Genomic DNA, 12,619 nt, shown 5'->3' on the forward strand with positions numbered 1-12,619 from the left:
TCTGGCTGCTCCGATGTCTCAGGCGCCTCTTGCGGTCGTCTCTTGTTTGGGGGCTGTGCTGGCCCGATTTCAAGCTCTGGGTCCAGCAAGATGTCTTCCCATCTTCCCCATCGGGTGTTTGTTGCTTTAGTACTTTCGACGGTGCCTTTGCGTAAGTACTTGTGGACCTGGCTCTGCGTGATGACTTTGATCGGTTGCCCTTGTGCCAGGTCTTTTAGCACACTCCAATATCGAGCTAGCACCGCCAGTTCTTTCTCTTCCTGCGGGTACTTTTTCTCGACAGAAGTCAGGGTGTAACTCCACAGAGTAACCAGGCCTCCGTTCTCGTTACTCACTTTGATCATAGCATCGTCGTTTTCACAGCTGATTTCTGCCACCATTCGTGCTGACAAACTCCTTGGTTCCAGTCTCACGGCGGCTTGGATTGCTTTTCTTAATTCCTCCAGATCTTGTTGGTTCGCTGCTGTCCAAACCCATTGCTTCTGCCCTGCGTCTTCGTCCTCCACCTTCTTCCTCAGGCAGTTATACAATGGTCTGGCATACTTCTGGTAGTTGGGTACGTGGTCCCTGACATAGTTGCATAGTCCCAATATCTTCTGCAGATCATTCTCTGACTGAGGGGGCTGAATGTCCATTAACTTGTCCCTGTACCCATCCGAGAGTCCCAAGTCCGACGTGACTTGGAACCCCAAGTAATTCACTTGGAATTGTCCGAACTGGCACTTCTTGAGGTTCAGTTTTAGGCCTGCCTTGGTGAGGTTCTCGATCACAGTCCGTAACCTCACCAAGTGTTCTTCTTCGGTGTCATCGGCAATAAAAACATCATCTATGTACACAGTTGCCCCCACGTCTCCCAGTACTTCCATCACGGCTGACTGAAAAACGTTCGGTGAATTCTTATAGCCTTGGGGTAATCTCTGCCAAACATAGCTCTTGCCTTTGTGGGTAAATGCTGTCTTACCCTGGGACTGTCTCGCGAGGCGGAGAGAGAAAAATCCATTAGCCAGATCGATGCAGGACTTGAATTTCTTGACCCGTAGTGTCTTAAGGGTGCCTTGTGGGTTGATCAGGCTGGCTCTATTTGCCACCGTTCTCCGATTCAGAGCCTTAAAGTTGATTACTGGCCTCCAACCCCCTCCTGCCGATTCGGGTTTCTTCACCGCCTGAATGGGGCTGTTTGTGATAGGGTTGAGTTCCTCTCTGATGATTCCCAGGGAACTCAGCTCCTTCACTATTTTGTCCATTTCTTCGACTGCTCCTGGATTCAGGGGGTATTGTCGAACAGGGGGGTGCACCCCACCTTCAATCTGGTGCACAAACCTTTGGCCCAAATCTCCGCAGTCGTTCTTGAATCTGGCCACCTCCGCCGAGGCGATGATCTTAAGCAACTTCTCTTTCCCGGCCGGGGAGAAGTCGCTCTCTTCGATTTTCTGCTCCGTCACTGCTGGTATATCCACTGGTTTGTACCAGCCTTGCGCTTCTGGTCCTGTCTGTGTCGGGCCGACTTTCACCAGTCTGGCTCTTAGACTTGTCAACCGTCGTTCGAGAGCACGATAGTTGCACTTCTTCTTACTTATTTCTTCCAAGTCTCTGACGGTGAGGAGGTTGTATGGACCTTTGATCCATACCACTCCTTTCCAGGTTCCATACGGCATTTTCTCTATTTTTCCGTTGGCAAATTGAACTTTTAGGTGTCCTGTTGTTTTTAGGTCTTTGCGGGTCATCGACACCTCTGCTCCGGTGTCCACTAGGTAGGGTACTCCTTCCACTTTCGCGTAGATCTCGTCCCCCTCCCAGTAGGCATTCTCTAGCGTGACCCGCGACCTGGACGTCATTACTGTGGCGGCCCTCCGGTCCCATTCTCACGGGCAACGCGGAGAGCCGTTTTCTGCTCAGGGCTTAATTTTCTGTACTCCTCATCCGAGAGGTAGGGGCCTCCTCTCGGCTGGCGCGGGGGTGCTGGCTGGCCGCTTGGTCTCCCTTGCGGTCCTTGTGGTCTTGGCTGAAACGTCCTGTTCTGGAAGTTGGGCGGCGGCCTGCCCTGGTAACTGGGTGATGGTCCTCCTTGGAAGCTGGGTGATGGTCTTCCTTGGGAGTTGGATGGTGGCCTTACATTGGTTTTGTTGGCCGGTTTCACCGGCTGACTCGCCTCCTTTTTCCTTTTGTCCTCGTAGTACTGCTGCTCCAGGTCGAATCCTTTCACGGCCACATCCATCTGGGCGATTGTGGTGCCTCTAATTGGCATCTTTACAAACGCTATTTCTCCCCTTCGGCCTCTTGTCACGTCACGCAGCACTTTCACATACTTTGCTGGGGGGATGGTGTGCTTGAGTGTGTGCCAGAGGGGTTCTAACCGACTCCCTTTGTCGAGCCGTCCCCTGGCTCTTTTCACTTGAGATTCTTCGTCATCCGCGTCTTCCAGCACCAACCGCTCATAGTTACTCTGGGCGGATTCTGATCCAACCATCGGGTCCGCAGTCACACTAGTCAGCCATAGCTTCTTAGCCCCCTCATGGGTGGTGGTAGACAATACTGTTGGCCAGACGTCCTTCAAATATTCCTCATTACTTTCGTTCCCATTCTTTCTCCTGATCACCATTCTAAGGTTCTTGAGCTCAGCATAGGCGTCCTGGCCGGCACCAGTGGCAGCCGGTGGAGTCGGCTCCGTCCCAGGAGTCACAGGGCTCCGTGGCGGTGGCCCTGCTGAGGCTTCTGGTGGCTCTTCCTCGTCGGCGGACACCTCATCCAGCCTTTGCTGAGTCTCTCGGGAATGCTTGAAGGCGGCCTTCTTTAGACGCCTCAGCATTACGTCGTGCATGATTCCAATGTAGTTCATCCTGAAGTTGGAGGTCAGGGAATTGTACACCGCCAGCGTGGAACGGGAGGGTGCCATCAGAATATTGGCCCACTCTCCCACGGTCGCCTCGACCCCGAGGGTAACTCGGTCTTCCAGGCGGCCGGACCATTCTGGTGGTACCAGATAGTCGGTTTGGCCGACCTCTGGTACATACGCCCGTCTCCCATCTTTGGCCTGAACCGGGCCCCAGGTCACGTCTCTCGCCAGTCTTTCGGAGGTTCTTTCGATGTCATACACCTCTACTTCATTCTTCTTTCCTCGATGCTGGCCCGTTCGGAGTGGTTTATAGTTAACCAGGGGGAGTCTTGGGTCGGAAAAAGCGCTCTCATGCTCGCTTTCTTCCCCCTCTTCTGGGTCGCTAATATCGCTAAACTGCGCCTGTCGAAGGGGTGTGCTCCAGGGGGCATTCAACGGCTGGATCTTTGCCGGTTTTGTAAATCCGTCTTCAACGTCCACCGGCGGTCCCTTCTTTAGCTTGTCCATATCACGGTTTGGTTGCTCTTCGTCTTCCGGCTCGATCGAGAGCTTCCGGATATATTCTGCTGCCCTGTCGGCCGGTTCGACTGGATATGCTCTCAACCTTACTCTCGCCGTCCTGATGACTTTAGCTGGTCCAACCGGAGTGTCATCTGGGAGGTCATTTCCCTGGACCCCCCAGGGGTGGTCGTTGGTTTCCGGAGGTTGGCGTTCGGCGCGGTACTGCCTCTCCGTCTCTGCAGCCTTCCGCACACCCTTCTCTGTCTGAAGTTTGTGCAGGTAGGGGTCGACTATTACCACCACCTCACGAATGGTGAAGAAGTGGCCATTAGCTGAAGCTATGGACACCACCCCTCTCTCCGCGACCGACTGAGCGGTGTCTCCCCGCAGATCCGGTGACCTTAGTCCTTGCACGCTCACTACAACCCTTTTCATCCGTCGGTTGTGGGCGGTTATAAGGCCTCGCTCCAGGCCGTGCCACATCTTTTTCCGATAATCTTCGAGGTTATCTCCCTTCTTGTAAGCGTCAATAGGGACCAGGATAATCTCCCCATAGGTCAGGTTGTAGCCATTCAATGTGACTACTTCCCTATCCGTCATTTTACTGTCCGCAGTTCTCAGCCGGTGTAGATCCTTCCTGTACCCGTCCCCCGCCTGGAGGTTGAGTTCCGACCTGAACTTTCGGTTGTGGACTTTGTACTTCTTATCCGTGAATACGATCAACCCGTCGCCTTCAATCTCCCAAGGTTCTCCGATGAGTTGATACACCTTGAGCCCAGACTGTACTCTGATGTTGATTGTGTCAGCTGGTAGCGGAGGCAGTTCTCGAGGCCTCCTCCGGGTGTTTGATTTCTGAGTCTTTTTCTTGGGGCTATAAGTCCCTTTTTTGTCCTTGTCGCTTTCCTCGTCGTCCGAGCTGTTTCCCGATGGCGGCGGCGGAGAAGCTGGTGCCTTTCTCTCCGTGCTGTGGGCCTTAGGCAGGGGCATATTTCCCGGTTCACCCCAGGCGGCCCATTCCTTTATTGCCTTATCCCACTGCTCCTTGGTCGGAGCCCAGACCGGTGATCCACTATGGTCTTTTTGGTCTGACGGCCCAGGTCGTGTGTCCTGGGGTTCTTCGTCGTCGTCCTTCGCTAGGTCTATCAGGTCCCATACCGGCTGAGGTGACGGGTCTCGGCTGGCCAGCCGAGAAGGGACTTCTGTTATTTCCGAGTCTGCCGGTTCCCGGGCTTGGTCTTCTTTCTTTTTCTTGTATAATCCGATTCTCTGCAGGACTTCCGCGCACTCGGTGTAGCGGGACGTTTGTCGGGTCATAGGTTCCACCAGGATCCCATCTACGCCGGCAGCCAATGTCGCCAATTTTATTATGCCGTCGTACCGCTTGGACGGGCTGTAGGCCACCTTTAACTTGCCCTCCGGCCATCTATCCAGGAGATCGGCGAACCACTCCAACCATTCTTTAACCTCTGTCCTCTTGGTGACCCCCAGCGGGCACTTGACGATCACCAGCCGACGACCGTACTCGAGCTGGGGGCAGTTGTAACTTGGGTGAACCTTCAGTGTTGCCTCCATTATGCCGCGCGCCATTTCCAGGTCCCCGCTGTGGTGAGCCTCGGCGAGCATCTGCTGGCACGTTATTGTCCAGGAGTCAAACCCATCACCTAACGGTATCAATCTTACTGGGCTTCGCCATATCATTGTTTGGGAGTGGGGGGGTTGTTCCTCCCCCTCAGGTCCGGTGGCCTCGGTCTCCAGCTCCATGTTCGACGTTGGTGTGAGCCCTGCTGCTTCAGTTGCAGCTTCCATGGTTGTCTTTGTCTCCGAGTCGCCTATCCCCCAAAGCCTCTCAGGGTACCTCAGAGCAGGGATGGGTCTAGGCTAGGTTGGCTACTGGCTTCCCTCCTGGCTATAGCTATTCAGCCTCAGTGGAAGCTTCTCCCTCGCCTGCACGCTGTACAGTTACTGCAAGGGTCGCGACTGATAAGCCTCATCAGTCGCTCCCAACTCTATTTCCTAAGAGCTGGTCTCCCAAGTGAGCTATTCAGACCCTCTCGTCTGTTTTTACTGACTTGGTCAAAGTAAGGCCCTCCTACTCATTAGGGTGGGGCCCACCCAGGGACGCCATGTCTGTTACTTCCCAATAGTAAGTCCCGCCCACTCCTCACAACTTCTTTGGACTCACTACTGCCCAGTTCTCTGTCTAACAGGTCCGGAAAACCCCCAGAAACTCGGGTCTTACCCTAGCGATAGTTTGTGGAGAATTATCTGTTTAAACTGGGGTCGGAAAGGACTCGTCTAGCTCTGACTACCTACGATCCAGAAGTTATGACCTTTTACAGTTGAGGAGCAATCCGCTGAGTAGCCCTCACAGCGACATAACCCCTACAACCACTCCTGTTAACGGTAGCTCCTCTCCTAAAATAACGGCACTTGTTAACGGCTAGATTAAATTTAGTGACTTAGATTTAAGTCCCAAGGTCATTATTTTAACACTCACCAGAGGAAAACACAAAGCCACCCTGTCTCTAGCATCATGTATGTTAACTTTACTATATCTAGGAGAACCAACAATAATTAAGACTGACACAATTAAACTCACTGTCCACAATTCTCATTAGAATTTTGGAATTATAATTTTATTAAGCAAGCTTTAGCAGGGGCATATAACAACAAATTAATTTCCAAGAGTTATAAAAGAAGCAAAAATATAATGAAATCAACTAGGATTAATCACCTCCTTTCCTTGTTCTCATTCCTAACCTATTTCACTAAATTCACTGAGCGAGGCTTTTGGGGAAAGCAGGTCGACTCATACCCGATGGTCCTTGTTCTCGGCAGCTGTAATCTGTTAGACGTCCTTGGTCAGAGTCCTTGTCCAGCCGGAGCAAGGTCCTCTTTAATGAAGAGAAGCGGAGAGAAGACTCACGCTTTCCATTAAACGTGCAGACTCTTTATCTTTAAAAAGACCTCCGTCCCTTTTCCAAGTCGGCTGCGATGATTTTAGAGAGCGTTGGGTAGAAGCAGAGGAATCGGTCGAATCTGGAACCGGAGTTGGTGGCCGGTGGAACTTGTCCCTTGTTATCGGCGTGAAGTCTTTGAGCTTTTCCCTCGGTCCCGAGTGTAGTCCTCTGCTGGCCTGTAGTTTGCTTCCCTTTGCTGGTTCCTCTTCTGCGCCGGAGACGAAGTACGATCTTTTCCTTTCGACCATCAGTATTTATGCACTGTGTTTCTATGGAACCCGCCTACTTTCCTTACATCATCCTGACATCCTGCAAGGCTGGGCTGCCTGACTTGGAACCCGCCTACTTTCCTTACATCATCCTGACATCCTGCAAGGCTGGGCTGCCTGACTTGGAACCCGCCTATCTGCCTTATCTGCAAGACCGGGCGGCCTGACCTTCCCAAGGCCTATTACTCACCGGCCATCTGGCTCCATTCTCGCCCCCACCTCTCGCCTCTCACTCAGTGAGGAGAATTTCTCCTTTCCTCAGTCTTCACAATTTTAATAATATATGGTAATCATACATAGTTATGTTAATTATTGTTAACTCCACCATGTAACCTTCAGTCCTTCACAATGTAGTAGAATTAACTGATTTAAGCATACAGAGCCTACATTATTATAACATTCATTTGATTAAAAGTACAGAGTATATGTTTTTAATCATACATCACAGTCATTGCTTCATTGGCATGAGTATCATCACCTTATAATCACTTAACATTTATAATCATCTTTTAATCATTAATCAGGGTATACTGTTATTCCCCAGGCCTTTATTCCATTTTTCTGCGTATACCTGGACAGATCTCACACCCATACCAGATTCCTTGACAATATATATATATATATATATATATATATATGACTGACAATGATTGACCCCATTGTCAGTCAGTGTTGCTTCCTAAGTGGACAGTTTGATTTCACAGAAGTTTGATTTACTTGGAGTTATATTGTGTTGTTTAAGTGTTCCCTTTATTTTTTTGAGCAGTGTATATATATCTAATTTATTTTATTTTATTTTTTAAAGAAGCTATTATTGAACTGACAAAGCTGCTGCGTCGCAATGCTAATGATCGGCAGGGAGGCTCATTCCGATCAAGTTTTGCTTTTTGTACAATATTTTGCAAAAGAATCCGTAACCCTGTCAAAGCTGAAGGAATTTTATTTAAATATATATATATATATATATATAATTATATATAATTTAAAACGTTTACCATGTAGTTGTGTCCAACATCCATTTAATGGATGCCTCTGGATACATTAGGCAACTGTGGACTGGATTGTCTGGTACTGAGATAAACTGGTTCAGATGTTATTTGACTGACTGGAACTAATTTGTGTCATTGGATCATTTTAAATCATAGCAAACAAATATCACATGTGGGTTACCTCAAGGCTTTATTCAGGAACAGCATTTATTCAAAATATATGATCCCAATAGCTTAGATTATGGAGAAAAACCTGTACATTTAACTACATGTTTTTTTGTCGCCGTGTTATTGTTTTAAGCAGCTTCCTGTTTTGGCCAGACACTGTTCCTGAATTTATTTCTTAGTTAAACATGTCAGTATCTGTGAGATTCAGTAGATGCTAAAATTTCAGTTAATGAAAAGCTATTTAAAGAAACTGAGGTAACTGCAGTTGCACTCGCTTCCTGTATGAGGACATCTTGATCATTAGGCCTCAATTTTCCCAAATCTATTCTTTGCCTGGGGATTTCTGTGTGTAGTCACAGTGTTTGCATCATCTTCACTTCCATCTATCAAAGTTTCTGTGTCAGATGAAGCAGCATTCTTGAGGTATGACAGCACTGCTGACTCATTATCCAATGTGCTGAAAACGTTTTGTTGTTTTTTTTTTCTTTTCTTTTCTCTTTTTACTTCCAAAAGGATCCCATAGATGTACGCAGGCCTTCAGACTTGAAGAAAAGGTCTCTAGTGCTGTAAACGCTCCAAAATCGCAGCAGTGTAATTCCAGTCTTCCCAGTTGTCAGCCTCAGGTGCAAAAAAAAAAAAAAAGTGACATAATGTGAGCGAGTGAGTTTGTTTCCTCTGGGTTGGGAGGGGGAAACGTGTGTGAGGTCCAAGGGTCTACTGATTCAAGAAGCATCCGTCACACTGCAGCACGACTGGCTCATTTCTATACAGTTAACCCTAAAATCATTCAGATTTTAGTTTAACCCCTTTACTGTCCTAAAGACAGCAGTGTGCTCCTGAACCCGTTGACTTACATACAAGTGTTTTGAGGGCTACAGCTAAGGGAACCTCTGAAAAAAAACAAAAAACATTTCAAAACTTTTAAAGACCCAACATAAAACTTTGCATATCGATATGGTTGGAAAATCGCATTAAAAAATGCCACGTAGTTTCCAACATAAAGAGAAAAATGCAACTGGAAATTGGCTAAACCACGCATGTGGTTTTGTATCTGCATTTCAAAACATTAGTTGGTTCTTTTTCATTTATAGCCCAAATTATTAAGAGCCATTGTGAAGATGCCAGGAAGTCACTTGAGATTTTCACAAAATCTTTCCTTTAAATTTCATTGAAAAATGTTCTTACGATTAATTCTGTCTTTATTTGTATGCTAAGAGAGTTACAATATGACCATCTTAGCAGTTTGTTAAAACTAAGGTGAGCATACCCAAAAAGCTCTCATGAACTTAATCTGACTAGACCTTGTATCTGCCCCAATGACCTCTGAAGACGGGCAACCTGCAAGGACAAGTGGGTTCAGTTTTCACAGAAAAACCAAAGTTTGTGATCTTTTCTGGTGATTAACCATTAGACTCTTTACATGCACATGTTCTCTTGCTGAGTAATAATAAAAAATTTAAAAAAGTCTTTTTTAAGGTGATTTGTGTTGATCGTTCATCCAAAATCCAAATGAAACCCCTTGAAGTCTTCGGTAGCAATGTGACAAAATGTGGAAAACGTTCAAGCAGTATGAATACTTCTGGATTGCACTGTTTATATTTAGTGTATCATCAACCCTTTTTAATCAGTCTTCACACATTTTCCGTCTTTCCGTCTCTCTGCGCCGACGCACGGAGCTGCGATGGCGATGCAGATCGTTGCAGTTGTGTTTCCAGTCCAGCTGCTGAGCGCTGACACCAGACTGCCCGTCCAGACAGAGTCGGCTGGCGGCCGAAGCAGCTACCGCCTGTTTTTATGAGACTCTGCTGCTGTTCAGCTCCAGTCTGCTAGAATCATTTTGGTGTATTGTTACCAACAGTGTGCATGTGCTGTGCATGTCTCTGCTGTTGCATTCAAGTAGCAAAAAAAGAGGGGGTGGGGGGGAAAGGTCTCAAAGGCCTTATAGATTACAGTTTTTAATGGGATGACATCTGGCTGACTCTGAGCGCCCGCAAGACTCGGAAGTCGAATCATTTGAATCGCATCTGAATGATTTCTTCATTAAGTATGGCACTGTGATTGATTTCTTTATTTTCCAGAGAGGTTGTTTGTGATCCGTTCAGTTGATGTGATCCGTGTTTGTGATCCCGGAGACATTCGAAATGAGAGGAAAATGTGACATCATGAGGCACACCATAACTCAGTTTGTGGTTGGACATGTTTTTCAGTAGTTACAGAAGCTGGAGTCGCGTGTGCCGGCCTCCGTTATGAATCATCGGTGTTCGTTTTCTGTTTTACAATTTCTGTTTTGGTGGATGAATTTTGGTTTTGTTTTGTGTTTTTTTTTTTTTTTTTCCTTTCTGTTTTGTTTCCGCTTGTGCCAGATTCTGCGGTTTTCTCATGACGAAAGTCCACGCCGCGCAGCCCCTCTCCGGAACGGGGGCGAACACACTTGGCCACCGTGTCCTTGAGTTTCCACCGCATAACAACAATGTTTCAATTTGTCTAATCGCGGGTATTTAGGCTAAGTAAACTATCACTCTTCAGGATTTCATCTGCAGCCACAACCCAGTCATGCAGACCTCTTATTCAAACCATTTGTGTGCGGTCGAGAGTGGGAGTAGGGAGATGACAGGGGGATTGGATAACTCACGGAGAAAGTCTGGGATGCAGAGAGTGAGAGGTCGTGGCAAGAAGCTGGAAACCACACGCAGGTTGCGTGATTGTGGTTCGCTCACAGCTTTTTCTCTGCTTTCCCTTCCTAACGTCCTCTCCCAGATCAGTGAAGCACCTGCAGGTTCTGACTTTTTGACCTCGGAGCTCTGCTGCAAACCCTCTCGTCTTCTGATGTGATTTTATCCGAGCAGACAGGTTTGACCTGCAAACAGCTGAATGGTTGGACATAGCGTTGAGCTGTTTTTTGTTTTCCTTTGGCTAAGCTTCAAGATCTTAATGTTACAGTTAACGACAGTAAACTTTGAGGGTGTTGCAAGTTTCCTACTCATGAGCATGTCAAAATTTCATAATGTTACAGACTAATTTTGATTCTTTTGCAGTTGTTTTTAATCCCATTTTTAAAGTGCAAATGCAAAAGTTAACTGTTGAACTTTTGAAGATTTTTCTATGGTGAGATTGAAGATGAAACATCCAGTGCAAAAAAAATAGAAATGAAAGAAGGTGGGTAACTTTGTAGCACCAATTCACAATAAATTGGCACAAAAAAAGTGATTTCAATTAAATCAAAAATGCATTTTAATTGATTGTAGTTATCACAAAGAGTTCATCAAGTTCAGTTGATTATTCAAGTTTCGATTTTAGGAAACCCAGCAGATTGCATCAAGTTATTGACTTGCAGCATTCCCTTCTCCTGAACAAGCTTGTAATGACATTGACTTTATAGAAATCCATCATGTATGCAGCGACAGTGGAGAGGAAAAACTCATCTTTAACTTGTTAAGCCGTTGGGTCCGTCGGGCTTAACAAGTTAACAGGAAGAAAACTCTAGCAGAACTGGGCTCAGCACGAGGAATAATCTTCCATGACCGACTGGTAGTTTGGGAAGACTCAAACCAGACGGAGAGATGGAGAGATGGACAGACGGACGCGTGGTGTTTTCTTGTCAGAATGTTTGTTCTTGTAGAAATTCCGATTGTGTAGGAACCTTGTTAACATCTTTTTCATTGTCCTGGTGAAAAATAAGCCCTGCATAGCTTTAATTCTCCATTTATTTACATCCTGTTGAAATAACCGGATGATAGTGCCGATTCTTTATCCTAATTAAAAACTCAATTCTTTGACAAAATAATTTAGGAAATAGACATTTTCTTTTTTCCTTTCTTTTTTTTTTTTTTTTACAGATTCCTGGATTTAATCAGTTTTAGGCTTCCATTTTTTTCCCTTTATTGTCCTTAACAATTTTATTTTACCACATTTTTTCCATTATTGAAGCATAAAACATTATTGGGGTGTGGTCTCACGTTCAAGTGTAAGAAAATGAGCTCCATCACTAGCAGTACCTTTTATTCCTGAGGTCATGGCACTGCTCACCGAGCCCAAATCCTCCACCTCGGTTTCCTGCATCGATTTAGGATCATAACCGGCCTCATAAAAGTTTGAGAGGGAACACAAGAGCCAAAACTCTGTCTCAGCCAGCAAGTTTTAATGGTACGAGTTCATAATGAAACACTCCTCTCCCAAAGCGCTGACGTTATCCAGTGGACACACACTCATTTTGAAAGCTATTTATAAAGTGTGGGGCCATCAGCGAAACAAGGCAGTGTGTGTGTGTGTGTGTGAGATCACAGGAGGTTTATCAGCAATTTTTTTTTTTTTTTTTTTTACACTCTGGTGTTTGGTCTTTTTAGCCACTCAGGCCCCAGATGTTTTGAGGTCAACACGTCTTGACCCGCCTCCTTGGTAGTGTCGACACTTGTGGTTTGGAGTCGTGCTTGATGAGGGAATCGTGAAGCGCGAGCCGTAGCCTGTAGGAAAGACGCATCAAACGCCGTCACCGTTCATGTCCTCATGCTTTGGTGATTAGTTCTAACAGCTCCCTGCAAGTTAACCTTTCTCTTTTTTTTTTCTTCTGCAATTTCTTCTGGTGACATTCCCACTTCCCTGGAGAAGCTGCAAGGTAAATGGCGCATTCAGTCCGTCCACGATCTTAATTCCTGGTCAGAGCCCATTGCCTCCACCTGCTGCTCCACGCACGCTAATGATTTCTTCAGATGAAGCTTCAAATACTCCCACATGTGGTCACTTCCAATCTGCAGCGTCTGCTTCACAGTCTCACCCAGCAGGCTGCTTTCAGCATTCCTAAACTGCAAGCCAATCGGCACGCACCAATTATGTCATTTCCTTCCCTCGGGGCTCCTTCTGTTGGTAGTCACAGGAGGTAACATGACTCAGGTTAGATCTTAT

This window comes from Poecilia reticulata, chromosome 19, assembly GCF_904066995.2.
Source record: "Poecilia reticulata chromosome 19, P_reticulata-male-v2, whole genome shotgun sequence".
Lineage (NCBI taxonomy): Eukaryota > Metazoa > Chordata > Actinopteri > Cyprinodontiformes > Poeciliidae > Poecilia > Poecilia reticulata.